The sequence below is a fragment of the Chenopodium album genome, chromosome 25 (genome assembly GCF_948465745.1).
Source record: "Chenopodium album chromosome 25, dcCheAlbu1.1, whole genome shotgun sequence".
Taxonomy (NCBI): Eukaryota; Viridiplantae; Streptophyta; class Magnoliopsida; order Caryophyllales; family Amaranthaceae; genus Chenopodium; species Chenopodium album.
The window spans coordinates 35872744-35892493 of NC_137858.1; the positions used below are offsets into that span (position 1 = coordinate 35872744).

The window sequence follows — 19750 nt, forward strand, 5'->3', positions numbered from 1 at the left end:
ATGATTCTAAGTCTTGTATATGCGGAATTGTGTTTAAAAGGTTGGTTTAGAAAGAGAGAGAAGAGGAATAAAGCATATATTGCTCAAAAGAGAATAGAGAGAATTGATTAAAGTTGATGATTGTGAATTGATTGTTGATTGATTGTTGGTGAAAGTTGATGAATAAAAACGGAGGTTTAGGACCCTATTTATAAGGAATAAAACTCCACGCTGTCGCTAACAAACCGACCTTGTCGGCAGAAATTCATCTTGTGACCAGGCGACGAACTTGTTGTTTGGCGACAAAGACAATTTTTGCGGATTTTGTTTTTATCATATCTTTTGATCCAAAAGTCCAAATAAGTCATATAATATTTCGTTGGAAAGATCTTGAAGTATACTTTCCAATGAAATTAAAATCAGATTAAAATCTTTTGTAGATAAAAAGATATGGCCGAAATAGTGAAAGGGTGTCAGTTTTGGATAGAGTTTCGTATTCCTTTCATATCTTTTTCGTTATAGCTCAGATTTAATATTATAATATATCATTGGAAAGATAATTTCAAGATCTATCCAACCATATAAAATTTGGATAAAAAATATGAGGCACGAAAATAATATCTGACTGTCTTTGAATATCTTTAAATCCGAATAGAATTAGGACTCTAAAAAAGGAAAGTTTTATTCAAATTCAAACTCTATGATCTTATCTTTTCAAAAAAGGATAATTAAGATCTTTTAGAAAATTATAAAAGATTCTAATCAATCCTAATTAGTTTAGGAATAGGATTAAACCTTTGGACCCTCCTCATGATCATTGGGTCGTAGGTAAAATCCGGTATGGGCCCAGTTTAGTATTTTGGCCATAACTTCCTCATTATTCATCGGAATTGGGCTTATAATATATCGTTGGAAAGGTCTTTTCAAGCCCCATCCAAATACACTATTATTGGACCCTTATCATGGACCAAACTAAACTGGATTGAACGCTTTTATAAAATAGAGTAGGTTTTCGAAAACAGAGAGAAGAGAATTTTTAATAAAAACTAAACTGCAACACTTGACTTTCCACACTTTCACCTCATTCGATTATGGTTCGACGTGAAAGACATTCATCACTGAGTTTGGTTTTGGGGAGACACAAATGGGTGTCTACACCTCTCCACCGCCGGTAAATATGGGTCGGGGGTCGTACCGGGGAGGGAGGGTCTTTTATGCGATAGATCAGGGATAGGAGGAGGATGTTAGCAAATTAAAAAATGGGTACATGCCAATCCAGAAAGAGAGAGAAGGAGCAAGAATCTTAGCAGAAAAAACACGGATACCAGAAAGAAGAAACCCAAAAAGAAGAGAAGCCCCAACTTAAAAAAAACACAGCAGATGGCAAACAAAGAAACAATGTAAGAGTATGAACACCCACATAAGCTGGAATTGCCCAAATTCTAAAAAAATTATAATAAGATTAGATTAGATCAGAAAATTTCAAACAAATCAAACGTATCATAAAGGGAAATTAAATAGTATTTCTCTGATAAAGTTTGTTCATATGTTATGCATTTTTTAAATCCAGATTGGATTAATCATCTTAAATCTCATTTTAAAACAGGTTATTCCCTCCGTTCTGTAATATTTTGTGCACTTTACTTATATAGACGTTTTATAATGTTTTATGCACTGTACTTTATTTGTGACATGCTTTAACTATTTAGAAAATCGCAATAGATATTTTTTTTGTCTACTCATGACACTAGTGGACCGGTCTATATTTAGGACCGGCCCAGCATATTCAGTTTTTGACCAGTGTATAGCCGGTATGCGGATACATTGAAAACGGGTGCCCGACAATGAAGATTGCGTGGGCCCATTAGAGTACTGGTTCGTGGCCTTGCGAATTAAATGATTCATAAGGTAGTTAGCTAGTTAGAGTTTCTTTTCCTCATTTTTCCATCTCAATTAATCTATCTTATCATCTTTTTCATCAATCCTCTCAACAATCGCCAATTAAAAATTAACAAATAACAATAAACCATCAACAATCAACAAATCATGTGCAACAACTTGAAATCTCTATCAAGTATTCATCCCGACTAACCTTCAAAATTAATCTCAAATTGATGATTTGTTTTATTTAATTATATAGTTATTATTAAAATTTATCGCATGATTAATTGTTTTAATGGCTACATCCCGTGATTTATCGAAGTCTAGTATACATTTTGTCAATGAATAATTTTTTTTAAATTTATTTTTAGTAATGGATTGTACTGTATTTTCTAAATAAATCACCGTGGTTACATGCAGAGGTGGATCTATGTTCAAGATCAGATAATGGGGTCAATTGACCCCACTTATTTTTATAAAACAAATACTTGTTATAAATATTTAAAATTAAGATAAAAGACTAATAAACTATTTATCATTTAATTAATATGTGATATAAAATTGTTATTAATTTATCAATATCAATAGATATATGTGTCAATAATGTCCAATATAATATATACGTATGCAATGAACAAACCACCTCCACCCACTGTCCTCACTTACAGCAGACGACATGAGCAGCAACAACATCAGAACAACAACAACAAGCATTAGCCATTGCAAAGAGGGGCAGCAGACCGTTGGAGAGCAGGGGACAAGCAACTTTATCAAATTGATTATTACTAGACTTAAGTAGTAAAGTGACAAAAGTAGTACTTGTAGTAATTAAGGCTTTAATTGCCATTTCTATGATTGTAATGTTATTATAAATAGAACTAGTCTAGCAATTGGGAAGGCATCCTGAAAATTATTGTATTGACATTGGAGAGTCATGGCCTAAAGCCATGTTCGTTTTACGCAAGCTTTAAGCTAATACGTATTACAAACTTCCTCTGTTTTCTGTCTTACATTGAGTGAACACGGTTGTTCGTTGCAACGTAGTTTCATGTAATTTGTTAATTTATAGATAATTATAATATAAAAAATTTAATTTTGATTTAATTTTTCAATTATGGAGCTATTCAACAATTGACCCTAAATTAAAGAGAGGAAGAAAATGTATTTTTTCTTATAGCCTCCTTGAACCTGCCCTAAATTTGGGAAGAGGTATGATAGCCTTTCTATGGAGTACTTTTTATCAATTGTTGAAATCTTTTGCTCTTTGAATAATCATTTTGTTTCTACGAATTATGATTGATTCATTATCTTGCTTAATATCTTTGTCTCTTGAAGAAGTTATCTATTGTATTTAATTATATTATCATGCTAAAATTTAATGCAAAGGGAACTTGCATTAATCATTTGTATACTTATGCTATGTACTATTGTGCAAAAATTGAACAAGTGTCTTGAAACAAGCAAGTGTTGGTCGAGAGAGCATGTTGTTTCTACAGCTAGACACAATCTCTTCGTATAATGCAACAAATATTTGAGAAAATTAAACTAATAAGCAAGACATTATATCGAGGGGAAGCAATGGAGTTGTGAAAGCTACACAAGTTTTATTAGTCGTCTTGATGAGTCTAACAAGACTGATGTTGATAGAAAATTGATCATTGAGTTAGAAGAAAATGGGCTCTTTGTGATTAGGTTCGCCATGTGGGATCAATTCTATTAAACAAGACTTTAAGAGAGCCGCGATTTTGTGTATGTGTTAAGTCCACCAGGATTAGAAGATAGAGATCGGAGGGCTGAATCTCATTGTGTGGTTGTAACTGGGCAAGGGGTTCGAGAAGGTGATGGATTGTCATTTTGGGAGAATCTGAACTCCTATATAAGTTTATTTCGCAATATTTCTGCTCTTCTAGAAGAGAAAAGCTTAAGTCTTGGTCGGGTTGTGGTTGTTGTTCCACATGATTGTTGTGTGAGTAGTGAAGGAGAATCTAGTCTTGTTCAACAAGAAGTGAGCAGCCATGGAGGGGAAGAAACAGGAAATGGATAATACTTTTTTAGTGTTATAAATTATTGTGGGATTATGTAGTGGATATGCTAAGTGATTTGATTTTTAATTAGGAATTCAGTACTTCAGTTAACAATAGAATTCTGTTGTAAACTCTCAAAATATCTTGTAATGGAAGTTGTGCTCCTTACAAAATTTTCTCATTGAATGCACATTGTGTGCAAACTTAATTCAAATCACGAATCCATTTAAGGTCCTCTAGTTTTTTTCATTAAGCTCTTCTCTCAAGGGACCCTTTTCCTTGACTGGCTAGACGAATTAGCATTTTGAAATGATAAAAAGAATTTGGCGCATTGTTGATACATCATTTGTAGCAACAAGATAGTTTGGTCTTGTTGGTAAATATTGAGGTAGTCACTAAAATTCTTCAATTTTTCGAGCTGATTCGGTTATTCAGGTAATGTTAAAGACACTCAATAAACCATTAAATATTCCATTGTACTAATGTAACACCCCAATAATTATCCCTTTTTCAAACCACTTTTTTTAAATAAAATAGGGGAGAACCATTGACATGTTACCGCCACGTGTTCAAACGTTAAGGCTTTATCAAAGTATCGCAGCGGAAAAGTAAACTTAAGTCTTTAAAATAACATAGTTTAGAAAATGAATAAGTCAAAGCTTACAAATTGGAACAACCATATAAGGCCCTTATTTAAAACCAAACCAATAATTAAAATCCAAAACATAATTAAAATAGTAAAACATAAATAAGTTCAACACAAAGAACGAATACTCTCAATCACACACATCCCTAGACAATGCGTATTTCAAATCCCGAACTTCACATCATCAAGCTAACTTGTGCAATGCTGCTCCCCAATAATACAAGTGTAATAATAAGATCATCGCAGGGTCATTGAAAGGCGAAGGCCATGACCAAAAGAAAACACACACAAATCACGCAATCAGCAAAGTTGAGTACATACAAGCTACAACGTACAAAACAAGCATGCTCAATTAATTAAAGTAAATAAACATACAACATGAATTCAATAATCAAGACTCCACACTTAAACAATTCAATTGACTCAACATACTTACTAACTAATTCCAAACACTTGACTCTTTATATTTAATTAATTAATTTAGTTTGGAGTAAGCAATAGATGTGGTTGTCCAATCCACCAAATCATTTTGGTCCCAAATGACCATTTAAAATTAAAGTTTAGCGCGATGCAAGAATGGGCGCGACTCCATTCTCACAAAGCTAGTCTAGGATCCCATCTAACTTTCATAATAAAATAAAATGTAAATTCCAAAAAAAAGAGGACATGTTGATCAAACAAGCCTCGAAAAGCCACGGGCTACCACCGTGTCCCCAACCCATAATTATCAATACTCTAGAAGTGCACGCTTTCCAGAGTTTTATTGCTCATCCATGTTTCACTTTACGTGATTACAATTTTAATTAATAGACAACTCATTCAAGAAGACCATACATAACAATCATACATCAATTCACTTTTAATCTTATTTAGGACAATGGTGATCACATCACAAGTTGACCTTTAATTCCATTAAACTTCCATATTATCCAAAATTGTTGAATATAGTCAACTCACCTAGCCATTCGGCTTAATCCACCTTTACTCAACATACTAACAAGTCATGATTGAGTAATAAATAAATAAATAATAACCTTGTGGAATAATTAATAAATTCATTCCACTTAAACCATTCAATTCCAATCCTTTAATAATCCAAATATGGTTAACAAACCAATCCAATAAAATATGTTTGTATCAACATTCCATACAAACAATTAATCCAATATAATTCAACATGCTTGTATCTATAATTCCATACAAACATAATAAATTCACCAAAACATGTCTCATTAACATAAGCACATGAATCAATTAAATCAATGTGTAACCAAACAATTTCCATCCAATTGTTTCTTAATCATGAAATTAAGTTCTTTTCTTTTGGTACCTAAACATGATACTACTTATAACGAAGTAGACATGTACGTACCTCATATAAACAATCCTTTGTGCCACTTTTAATAACTTAAAAGTCTCCTAGGTAAAAATCACTTCCTAGAAAACAACCAACAACAATAAATTAATACTTAGCCAAATTTCCAGCAATATAATTTAGATTAAAACTCCTTAAAACTTCATTAAAAACATATTTTTATGCTTAATTAACTTTAAACATAATTAATTTTATAAATCAAACTCAAGGATAAAATTTTAAGCATAAAAAACTTCGTTAAAAATAAAAAACTGCCCGAAAATCATATTTAAAGGCTGAATTTGGCCCGAAAATAAAAAACTTCGTTAAACATTGTTTCCACATGGAAAACACTACTCTTTTTTTTTTTTTTTTTTTTTTTTTTATCAAAATCAGGTGAGTTTAGAACCTGATCGGGATTAATATTAACGAACCGAAATTTAAAAATTAGAACACAAATTTACGTGTTCAAAATAATCTGGAATTAAGTTAAACTAATTAGTAATTATAATCACCTAAATTTCAAAACATCATTACTATAAAAGCCCTAAATCAATTGGTCATAATAAAAACCCTAAAATCATGATTTTCAATAATTAAAAAAAAAAACTCTAGGTTATAAAATTTACAAAATCTGAAAATTATGACATTTATAAAATCTGAAATTATAAAGTTTAATCATCAAAATACAATTTGATACTAATTAAGTTAATTTCAAACAATAAAATCAAAACCCATAATCAATAATTATAATTACACAAATTAATAAAACAAAGGAGAAAGAAAATAAGACTAACCTTTTGTGTGGGGAAAATTTTGGGGATGTATGGGGTATTTATAGGAGAGAGGGTTGTGTAGGCGTAAGTATTAAGATTGGGCCTCATAAAATTAATGGGCCAATTAAGAAAGTAAAGTGGGTTTGGTTTGTTTGTTGGACATAAATTATAGAAGGAATGTTCGTAAAAAGTTCTTTGTAATAGAATCGTTTATCAATCCCAAAAATAATTTGAAACTGTTTGTTAGTTGAGACGATTAATACAAGAGGGGGGGTGAATTGTATCGAGTTCCTAATGACTACTTTTTGCGGATTAGTAAACAATGCATATAGGTACTTGCAAGCACACACAGATTTTACGAGGAAACCTTCCAGGGCCCAACTGGAAGTAAAACCTCAACCCTGCCTTAGGGATTTCAAACACACAAACTCCACTATAATAGGGCAAACACCAAGTTACAACCTATTAGACACGGACCTTTAGTTTCACAAGTTCCTCACTGGAATTGCTACTTGATAGGACCCTATCCTACCCAACCTAAGCACCACACTTGGATTCACTCGTACTGCCAAAGTACTACACGTACTGCCAAAGTACAAACTCTCAGCCTCACCAAGAAGCTTACAAAACTGTGTATGAAATAAACGATAATCTCACAAAAATAATACAACCCAATACAAATGTACGACACCTAGTATGTAAGGCAAGCAATGCACGAAATCCGAAACTAATATGACAAGTTAGAAGCTTGGTAAACTTACTCAATTACGCACAATGATTTCTTCACGCATAAACTCACAAAAACCTAAAACCATTTTGCTCTCTACTATTTATACAAGTCACACTCGTATAGAAAGTAGGTTTTCTAAAAGATAAATAAGTTAACTTAACTTATCTTTAAAACACGGTTTTATGTAAATCACATGAATAAAATCTTTTCCGGAAAATAAAGATAAAAAGATATTAATGAATACTACAAGAAGGGGGGGTTGAATTGTAGTATGAGAGTTTAGCCAAACTTTTTGCGGAATTAAAACTAAGTAAGCTAAAGGAACAGAAAGATAAACTGAAGGAACAAAAGTGCACGAGAGATTTTTACGTGGAAAACTCCTTGGCCCTAATCAAGGAGAAAAACCACGACCACTTGGGATTTTAGGAAAAGAATCTTCACTAGAATAGGGCAGTAAATCCTATTACAAACTAAAGACTCTTACTTCAAGTTCCTCAACAAACTTGAAGCCTCGAGGAACAAGTCACCCAACTTGTTACTCCTTCTCTTCTCACTTCTCTCTGCTCTTTCTCTTCTCTTTCTCACTTCTCTTTCTCACAATACAGAAGTTCACTCAAACTTCCCCATTCCCCAAATTACAACTCAAAAGAAAGAAATTAAAATCTAGTATAAGAACATTAAGAACACTCAAATAGACTTGTATGGAATTGGACTCTTAACTCGATTAAAAGATGAAAACTTATGTGAGCAAGGGTGAATTTTTCCAGCAGAAATTGAGAGCTATTTATAGAGCATAAGACGCCTTGGAAAAACTTCATTTTGCAGTAAATCCACTACGCCACTACTCATACCCACTAAGAAGATCATGTCCCTAAAATTAAGGGACCATGAACTCCTCAATGTGCAAGACCATGTCTAGAAGAAGAACATGGGAGAGTAGGCCGCAAGTTTAGAGAAAACGTGGAGATTTTATTTTGTCAAAAACATTTTCCGAAAATCAGAAAAAGAAAAGAAAATAAAATCTTTTTAATTTAAGAAAAAGATAAAATTTAAATTGCAACAATTTTCCTAAAACCTAGCATGCACAATATTTTATCCTAAGACCAATTCCACACTGATTTTTCGAGTGTAACTAACTTTCTCATACTTACATAAATCTTAAAATATATAAAATATTTAGTCTTCATGTTTCTCTGATGAAGCTTCTACTCCGAGGCTTCTGTTCCTTGGAAGGAACTTCTCTTCTCTGGCGATGCTTCTTCTCTGAAGCTTCTGTTCCCAGAGGAAACCTTCTCTTCTCAAGTCTTCATTTCTGAAGCGCCAGTTCCTGTGAGGGAACTCTTCTTTTTGGATAACTTTGTTTCTGGCCTTCCTGTTCCTCATGGTATCTTTGCTTGACACTTAATTCTCCTAGTCTTTGCACTGATCACACACTTAAACAATCAAGCCTTTATTAGTATGTAAGTAAGTAAGGTTGTGTCATCATCAAAATCATTAAGTCCAACAGATATTTTGTTAAAAAGAATTATCTTTTTAACAAACCGATTTAAAGGAAATAAATCTTTTAGAAAATATTTTCCTAAAATCTATCTTTTATTATTTTCCGTTTTATTTTATTTACCAAGCCAACTTGTCACGCTTCTAATAAATTCCGTGCAATAACCTACTTAACATATTAACAAATAATTGATGAGTGACATTTATGTCACTCCTAAGGAGTAGTTTTAGAGTCTTTTCCGTGTTTATTTTCCCTTATTTTCCTTTTATTCTCTTGTTTTCTCTTTAATAAAGTTTCTAGTTTATTTTGGTAATTTTGGTGTGTTTTATTTTATTTTCTTTATTTTATTAGTTTTAGTCTATTTTCCTATTTTATTTTATTTTATTTATTTCTATTTTATTTATTTTATTTTATTTTTCGTGGTATTGTTTTATTTCGTCCTTTGTTTATTTTCATTTTATCTTATTTTATGTCCCGATTCTCCAATGTGTATCCTTGGTTGTGTAGGTATGTTTTCGGGTTGAAACACGGATTTCAAAGTCAAGCTGCTGCCCATAAACCTTCACCACACCATCACCTTATCCTACACCACACACACACCAACTCTCCTTCTCCCCTGCTCAATTCCCCTGCTCCTCACGCAATCACACACACTAACAGCCTCACACCAACAACACCAGCAGTTACAACCTCCCACAATTCACCACACACACACCCCACACACCACCAACAACCCCAATTACATCAACAACACCAACCCGCAACTCCAACCTTACCAAAACCAACCACCAGCCGTCACACCGACACCACCCAACACCCCGCAACAACCAAACCAAACAACACCTCCCACCAATTCGTACCTCCCTCAATCAAACACCATACACACCAGCACCCACCACGCAAACCACCATCAGCACCAATTCACAACCGAACCACTGCCAATTCATCCCCGACACACCACCACACAGCGCCAACAACAGCAGCAACAGAGTAGCAGCAACGCAGCAGCGAGGAGCAACCCAGACCACCGCGGGCGCGGCTGCTGCTGCCGCGGGCGCGGCCCTCTGTTCTCCAGCCTTTATCCAAATTTCAGTAGATGCCCGGGAGATGCCCAGGCGTGGCCGCTCCGGTCTTTCACGTGATGTTGTACGGAATTAATGAGCTTCAACGGCCACGATTCCTTCAACTAATCCAAAGGCTGAGAATTTGGTAATGCTAGATGATGATGATGTTGATGAACGGTGGTGATGATGGTTGTTTGGGCTGATGCGGTGATGATTAATTGGAGCAGCCACGAAATGAAGGAGGTGGAATCGGGGGTCTGCTGTGTTTTGGGGGATTTGGGTTTTAATTATTTTCTTTTCTTTTTATTTTATTTTCTTTATCCTTTCTCTTTTCTTATTTCTTTTTATTTTCTTTATTTATTTTTCTTATTTTTATTAGCTTAGTATTTATACCCATTTTTAGGGTAATTAGAAAAAACTTATCATCCACATATTATTCTACTCTCTAATTAGTTTTAGGAGAGCTTCTCTCTCTAGGTTTAGCTTAGAATTAGGGTAGTTTAGAGAGAGAAAGTGAGGGTTTCACCATTGTTGAACTTGGATTTTGAAGAAGAAATTGATCATCTTTTCTATAGATTTACATCTTCAATCAATGAGAATCTCTAACTCTCTCTCCTCTATTTTTATTGTTTTATTTTGATTATTGTTTTTGTTGTTGGTATTGCTTGTTGATCATGTTGATTCTTGATTATTTGTTGATTAATCTTGTTATTATCATGATTAGTGAGTAATTTCCCCATTGAGGGGATGGTTGTGGTGTAGTTGGATCTTGAGCATGTTCTAGGTTTAGAGTTGATTTATTTGTGATTAAAGTCTTTATATGCTTGATATTCTTTAGTCCTCTTGCAAGTGCACATTGTTGGTTGATTAAAGGTGAATCTTTGCTAACAAGGAACGGAAGTTGACTTAGTTAAGGTTCATTATTATCGATTGTTATTTGATAGTACCTCCTAGTATATGGTTCTAATGTGGAAGCATAGAGGTTATGTTAGGAGAAGCCAATTGACCCCGGAAGGCGGCTAGATTGGATCTTTTATTTCGATTTTGAGCATGTTTAGTTCATAATTAATTCAACTTCTATGCTTTTGTTTATGTTCAAGTGAATGTTATACCTAAACCATTTCCCTTAATGTTTTATTTCTTGTTTTAGCATTTTTAGACTTTAGTTTATTTATCTCCTATTCCGGACTAGCTTAATTGCCGATAACATTTGGTAGTGTTTAACTGTTCTTTGTGGTTCGACCCCTATGCTTGCCTTATACTCGTATTAGGTTTGTTTAGGTTATATAAATTGTATTTGATCTAGGGATAGACAATTGACGACGCGTTTATTCCCATGTCAAATTGGCGCCGTTGCCGGGGAACGGCTTCCATTACCGTTGTGTTATCTTATTGAGACTAGTCCATTGTATATATTTTTACTTTGATTTATTTTTGTTCTCTTTGTTTTGTTTTTGTTGTTGAAAAATGGCACGTTTTTCTTTTCCTCAATATGATAGTGAGCCTTTTTATGTCTATTTCCATAGACTTGTAGAGTTTTTGAACTATAATGGTTGTAATCCTTGTGAAGCTTGTGAGATTTGTTATTATGGCATGAATGAACAAACGAGATATGAAGTTGAAAGTAGGTTTAATGGTGAATTTCAAGCATTAACGGTTCATAGTGCTTGGGGCTTTTTTGTACGGTTCGCTAAGGATGTACGCAATAGGGCATGTAATGTTGCTAATTTTGATTCTCAATGTGATAATAGTTTTATTGGTGGCATGAATCCCCATGATTTGTCTTGTGATCCTATATGTGAACCTAGTACAAGTGATTTCAACTCTTTTTCTCCTATTGTTGATGATGAATCTCATTTGCTTGATTATGCCCCCTTTCCCCAATATGATGATGCTCATGTATATAATGTGAATGATCCTCCCTCCTCATCTTCTTGTTCTTACATGGCTCCAAATGATTTCCCTTATGCTCCTAATGAATCCTTTTATGAGGGTAATTCTATGGAAAATTTGAAGGAAGAGAAGATAATGAAGATAATGGAGATGATGGAGAGGTATAACGAGATGAGGGAAGTTGAGAATAGGGAGGTGGAAGCTAGAATGAAGATGCTTGAGAGCCAAATTCTCCAATTAGCCAACTCTTAAGAAAATGCCCTTCCTTCTTCTTCTCTTCCCCATATGGGTGAGGATCCCATTAGAGAGCATTCGAGTGATGGTGAAGGAGTAGAGAATGAAGAGAGTGTTGATTTTGAAAATCCTAATCCTCTTTCCCATCTTGATGAGTCTCAAGTGTATGTTTGTGACCCTTCAATCTACGAGTATATAGACTCTTTTGAGGTAATGTACCACATATTTTTCGAGAGTCATATGAGGACTTATAGATTATTGGATGATTTCATCGAGAACGCTTCTTGGGACTTAGATGAGTTTGAGATGAATCTACCTCCATTCATGCATGATTTTGGGACCTTGGGTTTTGAGATAGTTGAAGGAAAAGTTGTCTATTGTGGTGAAAAGGAGGATAAGGTTGATTCCCTTGGAGTTTTTGAGCTTGAGGGAGGTGTAGATCGTGAGTGCCCTTCGTTTGAGGACTCTATGATTGATTTTCATGCCCTCATTGGCGATGTGAGGCCTTGTGGTGAGGGAATAGCTACCCCTTTTCCCGTTTCTCATACCCCTTTTTCTCTAAGGTTTGACCACATCCTTCCTTACCCTATTTCTCTCCCTTCCTATCTCAAAGAGCCTATTGGGGAGCCGCCCTCTATGGATGATTTTCATGTCCCTCCTTACATCATTGTTGAGGATAAGAGGAATTTTGCCAACCAAAAATTTTGTGATGAGGATTTGCCTTTTACCTTTTCTTTCCATTCTTCTTTTCCTTCTTCTACTTCTTACTTTCTTGAGTTTCCTTTCGATCCTTCTTCTTCTTTCTTTTGGCATCTCCCTCTTCACTTATGTGCAATAATTTTATTGCACGTTCTTATTCCGTCATTTGCCTATTTACACCCCCATGAAATGTGTAGTAGTGCATTTGACAAGCTCTTGCGTGCGTTGAATTATTATTTCCTAGAGCGGTCTTGCTTGGACGTTAAACAAGCCTTTGCGGGAAGTAACCCGTGTTTTATTGCTTTCATTTTCTTTTGTTTTTAGATTAGATTTTCTCTCATGGACGTGTTTGTGTTCCTTGCTAGGTACACAACTTGATATACTCTTGCGCATTGGTGATGATCAAGAATCAAGGAAATGTGCCTCAACTTACCTATCATGTGGAATTCAAGCCTTATTTGTAGAGAGTGTGGCTCATATGAGGTTATTTTGGTTTTTTTTTTTGTGTGATTTTTCATTTATCCCACATCCGGTAATATCCTTCTTTTCCCTCTCTCTCTTACTTATTGTGACTTGAAGATCATGTGTTGGTAATGTTGGATTAATTTTTCCTTGTTTTCCCCTCCTTGGTTTCATCGTTTATGTTTTGAGAGCTTGGTTTCATTCAAGCTTGGGGGAGGGTATTCTATCATGTTTGGTGGGATGTTGATTCATACATGTCATGCACTTGAGTATATGCATTTCCATGTTTTTAACGCTTTTGGAAAATCCAAAAATATTTTTGTTTACTTCAAGGCAAGTTTAGCAAAATGTGTTTTGTTTGTACTTATTTTGGACATCATATCTTTTGGATTTGTTTACTCTTGAATGCCTTTCTTCCTAAGTGGTTAATGTGTGCACGGTTTGAGAGTGTCATTGGTTGACTCACTAGTGGAAAAAATCTCATTCGTAACAGGCTATTTGTAACGGGCAAAGCTTTGCTCGTTACAATTAAGATATTCGTAACAGGCAAAATAATGTCCGTTACGAATAAATAAGTATTCGTAACGGGCAAAATAGTGTCCTTACAAATACTTATTTATTCGTAACGGGCAATATAGTGTCCGTTACGAATACTATATTATTTGTAACGGGCAAAACACCGCACGTTACGAATAGTATACTATTTAAAACGGACATCATTGGCCCGTTACAAATGATTGGTCCAGCGTCCAGCTGATAAGATGAGCCCATTAGTTACTTAGGGTTTCACACTTCTCCTCAGCCTTCACTCCCCTCTCTTTCTCTCTCCTTAGAAATCATTCTATAACTTTCTCTTTCACTCACTCACTCTCTTTCTCTCTCCTCTCTAGAACTCACTGTCTTTCTCTTTCCTCAGGATTCATTCTCTTTCACTCTCTTTACCACCTCTCCTTAACTCCATATTCTCTTTCCTCTTGATTATGCGTATTTTTTTTTTTAATTTATGTTTTGTTTTTGCTACTAGATCTGTAGCAATTAGATTCAAATTGTAGAATTTTTGGGTTTTATAATTAGATTTTAATCTGATTTTTATTTGAATTATTTTTGCTAGTTTATTGTTTTAAACCAAGAGGAGGAAGTGAAATAAGAGGCGAAAAAGAGGAAGAAGGCACTAACGGCGACGGAGAAATCAATGGTTAGATCGTTGGAAACCACCGCTTACAAGGATCTTATTTCTTTTATTTATTTATTTATTTATTTTTAATCTTATTTCTTTTAATTTTTTGTTACTTGTTACCCTTTTTTTTTCAAGTGCTATGATTTTTCTGGATTTTTAAAATTATTTTTGGGAATTTTGTTTTTATTTCTTGGAAAATCGATTGAAATGACTTAGTTTTGGGAATTTTTCCGCTTCTCTTTCGTTCTTCACATTTCGAAAATTCTCCCCTTTCAATTCTCAATCTGCAACTTCAGAGAATTCAACAATGGCGGCTTCAAACAATCAATTAAAGTTAGTAATAATTTTCGCTATGATTCTTGTTTCATGTTCAATCTCAGCAGTGGGGGATTTGGAATCAGCTTTTATTGTAGCTCACAAGTAGGCTACCCTTACAAAGCTTAGCAATGACGTCGAACGTATCTCCGAATCTGTCGACCTCTACAATTGTGGATCTTTGTATGCGTTTTCTCTTTTCTACCGATTCTGCATTTAATGCTATGATTTTAGATCTTGTTTGCGTTTTAATTTCCATTTTTATGAATTTCATAATTGAATTTTGTTTTCTGTGTTTGATGCTATTTTTTGTTTGCATGTTGATTTGGAGGAAGTGATAATGTTGGAAATGAATTTCGGTTTCAATTGCGAATTTTAATCTTAAATTATCTGCACTTGTTTGATTTTGTGAGTTTGCTGTTTGTGAAATACTGTAGTTTATTTGTAAGGTTGAATTACTATAATTAATCCTGTAAATTATAGAAGTACTTGCAATTTTAACTTAAGATTGTGCATCAAAATTATAAGTTTATTACATACTGTCATTAGGTTATACATCAATTTCTTTATATTTTTCCATTAATCTTTCTAGAATTATCTCCTTGTTTCAATAGTTTAACATTCAATAATGGATGAAGGAGGAGCAATCTATCTAACAATGTTTAATAGAGTTGACTTAGTTTTCCATTTTTTATTTTAATTTATTTTTTTTTAAATGAAAAAGTTGGCCATATCATAATTGCTAACTTCCAATGTGTGATAGAGTATTATATAGTATGAATTGACGAGGTGTATAATGCCAAAGGGTGTGTTTAATTCGATATTTCGCAATCTCGCATTGCGTGCTAAGAGTTGTGGTTGTATTAATGTGTAGATACATACAACATACGTTCGTAGTACCTTAGGAATTGACTAGAAGAAAAGTCTTGAATGAGTGTTGAACCACATATTAAAGCTAGAATTTTATGCCATTTGGTCTAATTTTGTTGATGAAAAAAACAAATTAATTCAAGTAAACAAATTAAACAAAATTAATTTAAGTTTGACGTTGTGTAGTCTTACAGTACAATAACTATCTTAGTAGTTAAGGTGATTTGCAACTTCAATTAAAGAATTAATGCATATAACATATTAAAGAAATTGTCACAAATTTTAACTCTTGTTGTATAGGTATAGGCGCTTAATCTCATCTATTAGTCTATTACACGCACCTTCAATAAAGCAAGTTTATTCTACTTGTAATTTTTCTTTGAATATGAATACATAACTTAGTGATACATGACAGTGTGACATACATGACTAGTATGTATCATACGAAGTATGTGATATCCTATCATAGCTAACAAGGCATGAATAAATGATTTTTGGTCTTAGAGTCTTTAAGAATATTTTTGGTCTTAAATTGATTCTAGTATGTAGCTGGCTCAACTGGGAAATGAAGTTTGGTTTAATTGCTACTTATGTTATAATTGCTGATTTGAGGAAGGTCCCTTGATAGGATAGTGGTCAGAGGATGCAAAGTAGGATGTTGGTCAACATTGGATTATGCATTTCTAGTGCATTATACTGCCTTTTCTGCTCTGTGCTGCTACATATTAACTGAATTATAGATTGATTGAACCTTTTTTTACTTTTGCTGATAATGTCTAATGTGGCCCATGCAAGTGTGATACTTGTATGGCTGGCTCCTTGTGTTAGTCCCTCAATTTTATTAATTTTTGGGCATTGGGTTCTCTAAAACTTTGCAAATCTTTCAAATTGATTGTTTGTCTTGTGTTTGTGTTTTGGTGGCTGACTTAGTGTTTGGGTTAGGGTTCTTAATTTTTGCTAATCTATGATTTTTTTTTCCTAATCTTTTAGGAGGCAAGAAGTTCTATTGATGTTGCTGAAGACAGAGACATTGGTGACGAAGCAATCAAGAATGGCAGTGTTAATCCTTTTAATGTTGAGGATAGTGATAGAGAAATGTCCGAGACATCATGTACCAGAAGATTTATTACTATGAGGCTCTAACTTTTTTTTTCTGAAATTTCCCTTCAATCTATGTAGCTATGTATCTTGGTTCAATCAAGAAGAATTTTATCTGAAATCCAATTTGGTGTATATGTTATTTTTGATAATATGTTTGTGGCAAGAAATATTTGGATTTATTATAAATTATTCTAATAATTTGGGTGGTAAATGGAAAGAAGAATAGGGGCATTTGTAACTAGCACCTGAAATGCTAGTTACAAATGCCCCTAATTTTTTGTCTTATTCGGAGATTATTCGTAACGGACATTGTAATTGCCCGTTATGAATAAGTAGTTATTCGTAACGGGCGTTTCAAGTGCCCGTTACGAATAACTACTTATTCGTAACGGGCACCTGAAACGCCCGTTACGAATAATGGGTTATTCGTAACGGGCACCTGAAATGCCTGTTACGAATAACTACTTATTCGTAACGGACATTGTAAGTGCCCGTTACGAATAAGTAGTTATTCGTAACGGACGGTGCCCGTTACGAATAATAATGGCCATCCGTAACGGCAGCATACGTAACGGACGCTGCCCGTTACGGATGGGCCCTTTTTGCCCGTTACGGATGGCCTTTTTTCCACTAGTGACTCTAGGATATTACATGCTAAGGTAGCCGGGTTAAGAACTTTTAGGGCGCCATGAAGCCCTAGTTCACGGGTATGTGGTAAGATGGTGTTGCTCTCTATAGTGGATTTGGCACCCTTGGTTGGTATTTGCTTAGTTATAATCCCGTGTGAGGTAACATTGTTCTAGCCTTCATCACTTTGTTGTGTGGCGCATTTGGATCCTTAGCTATGCATGTCTTGATCCTTGTTTTGACTTATAGCTCCCAAGATCGTGACCGAAGCACTCTAGGGGAGGAAAAGGGCATTTCTTTCTCATTTTCCTTTATCTTCTTTTTATTTTGTTACAAATTTGATTTTCTATTTTGCATAAACCTACTTGCTAACCAATTTGAGCCTTATGTTTCCCGCTCTTGTTTAAACCACATTACAAACCTAATGACCTATGTTTACCAACCTTTTAGTTAGTGAAGCATTGGCATGTGAGGTTTGAAGTTTTGAGTTGTTGATCATAAACAAGAAGCACTTTGAGATTTGGTTAGAGTTGAGCTTGAAAAGAAATATGCAAATTTATGGAAATCAAATGAAGTTTCAAGAAAAAGCCGTCCATAATTTGAAAAAGGCAAGGACAATGAATAAAGTTAAAAAAAAAAGAAAAAAGAAAAACAAAAACAACAAAAATATTTTAGTTGGTTTCATTTTCTTCCTTAGTTTAAGCATTGAGGACAATGCTTTGTTCAAGCTTGGGGGGAATATTGTGTGTTTGTGTTGAATAAGCTTGGGGGAATGGCATTAGTGGTATTTTTGCTTGATATTTAGTGAATTCTTGAGTTATTTTTGAGTGTCGGCCGCACTTTTTGCTTCACTTAGGAAATTTCACCAAATTTTAAATTTTTACCCCGCCTTAACCCTTAGCCTTACGTTACAACCAATAAAAAGACCCTAAGACTCTAGTGGGTTAGGTCAAAAGAACGGTGGAGGGAGATAGACTTCAAACCTATGGAAAGAGTATGCATAGTTGAGACGTCGGGATTACCTTCTCAAATTTCTCATTTCTTTAAATTTTTCCGGTTCCTTCGTGGAATCTTGAGAAGCTAGCTTAAGGGTTGATTTGAAGCTAGTGGAGAGAACGTGGCCCGATTGGTTGGGGCTAGGGTGGATTGAGTCCTAAGTAGTTCTCTATGCTTAGCATATGTTATGTTTCAATCAACCATTGACATCTTGGAACGTGCATACATTTGTCCATTTAGAAAGGTTTGCATTCATTAGTACTTGTCCTCATCTCTTGTCCATATATGAGCTTGTGTTTTGCTTTTTCTCTTCGTGTTTCTTTTCCTTTTCCTTTTGTTGTCTTGCCTTGGCTTTTGTCGAGAGTTGTGGGGTAAGCTCTTAGGAAACCTTCACGAGACCTCACTCGTCCTCATAGGCGACTTTGGGGTTTTAAGGGCTTGTTGTAGCTAAAAACAACCGTGATTCCTACGACAGTGAGTTAGTGTACATTCTTTCTCTTTGTTTCTATTTTTGTTTCTTTTGCTTTCAATAATTCCTTCTTGTTCTCTTTTATCTTAGCTTTGCTCGAGGACGAGCAAAGGTTTAGCTTGGGGGAATTTGATGAGTGACATTTATGTCACTCCTAAGGAGTAGTTTTAGAGGCTTTTCCGTGTTTATTTTCCCTTATTTTCCTTTTATTCTCTTGTTTTCTCTTTAATAAAGTTTCTAGTTTATTTTGGTAATTTTGGTGTGTTTTATTTTATTTTCTTTATTTTATTAGTTTTAGTCTATTTTCCTATTTTATTTTATTTTATTTATTTCTATTTTATTTATTTTATTTTATTTGTCGTGGTTTTGTTTTATTTCTTCCTTTGTTTATTTTCATTTTATCTTATTTTATGTCCCGATTCTCCAATGTGTATCCTTGGTTGTGTAGGTATGTTTTCGGGTTGAAACACGGATTTCAAAGTCAAGCTGCTGCCCATAAACCTTCACCACACCATCACCTTATCCTACACCACACACACACCAACTCTCCTTCTCCCCTGCTCAATTCCCCTGCTCCTCACGCAATCACACACACTAACAGCCTCACACCAACAACACCAGCAGTTACAACCTCCCACAATTCACCACACACACACACCCCACACACCACCAACAACCCCAATTACATCAACAACACCAACCCGCAACTCCAACCTTACCAAAACCAACCACCAGCCGTCACACCGACACCACCCAACACCCCGCAACAACCAAACCAAACAACACCTCCCACCAATTCGTACCTCCCTCAATCAAACACCATACACACCAGCACCCACCACGCAAACCACCATCAGCACCAATTCACAACCGAACCACTGCCAATTCATCCCCGACACACCACCACACAGCGCCAACAACAGCAGCAACAGAGTAGCAGCAACGCAGCAGCGAG

General features: G+C 34.7%; 1 long non-coding RNA gene across 1 annotated transcript; it reads left to right on the forward strand.

The window, feature by feature from the left end:
• The first annotated feature begins 14013 nt into the window (after positions 1 to 14013).
• On the forward strand, positions 14014 to 16826 carry LOC145614392 (uncharacterized). Its single transcript, XR_014107100.1, has 2 exons — positions 14014 to 14915; positions 16593 to 16826. It is a non-coding gene; the product is annotated as an uncharacterized LOC145614392 (long non-coding RNA).
• The last annotated feature ends 2924 nt before the right edge of the window (positions 16827 to 19750 follow it).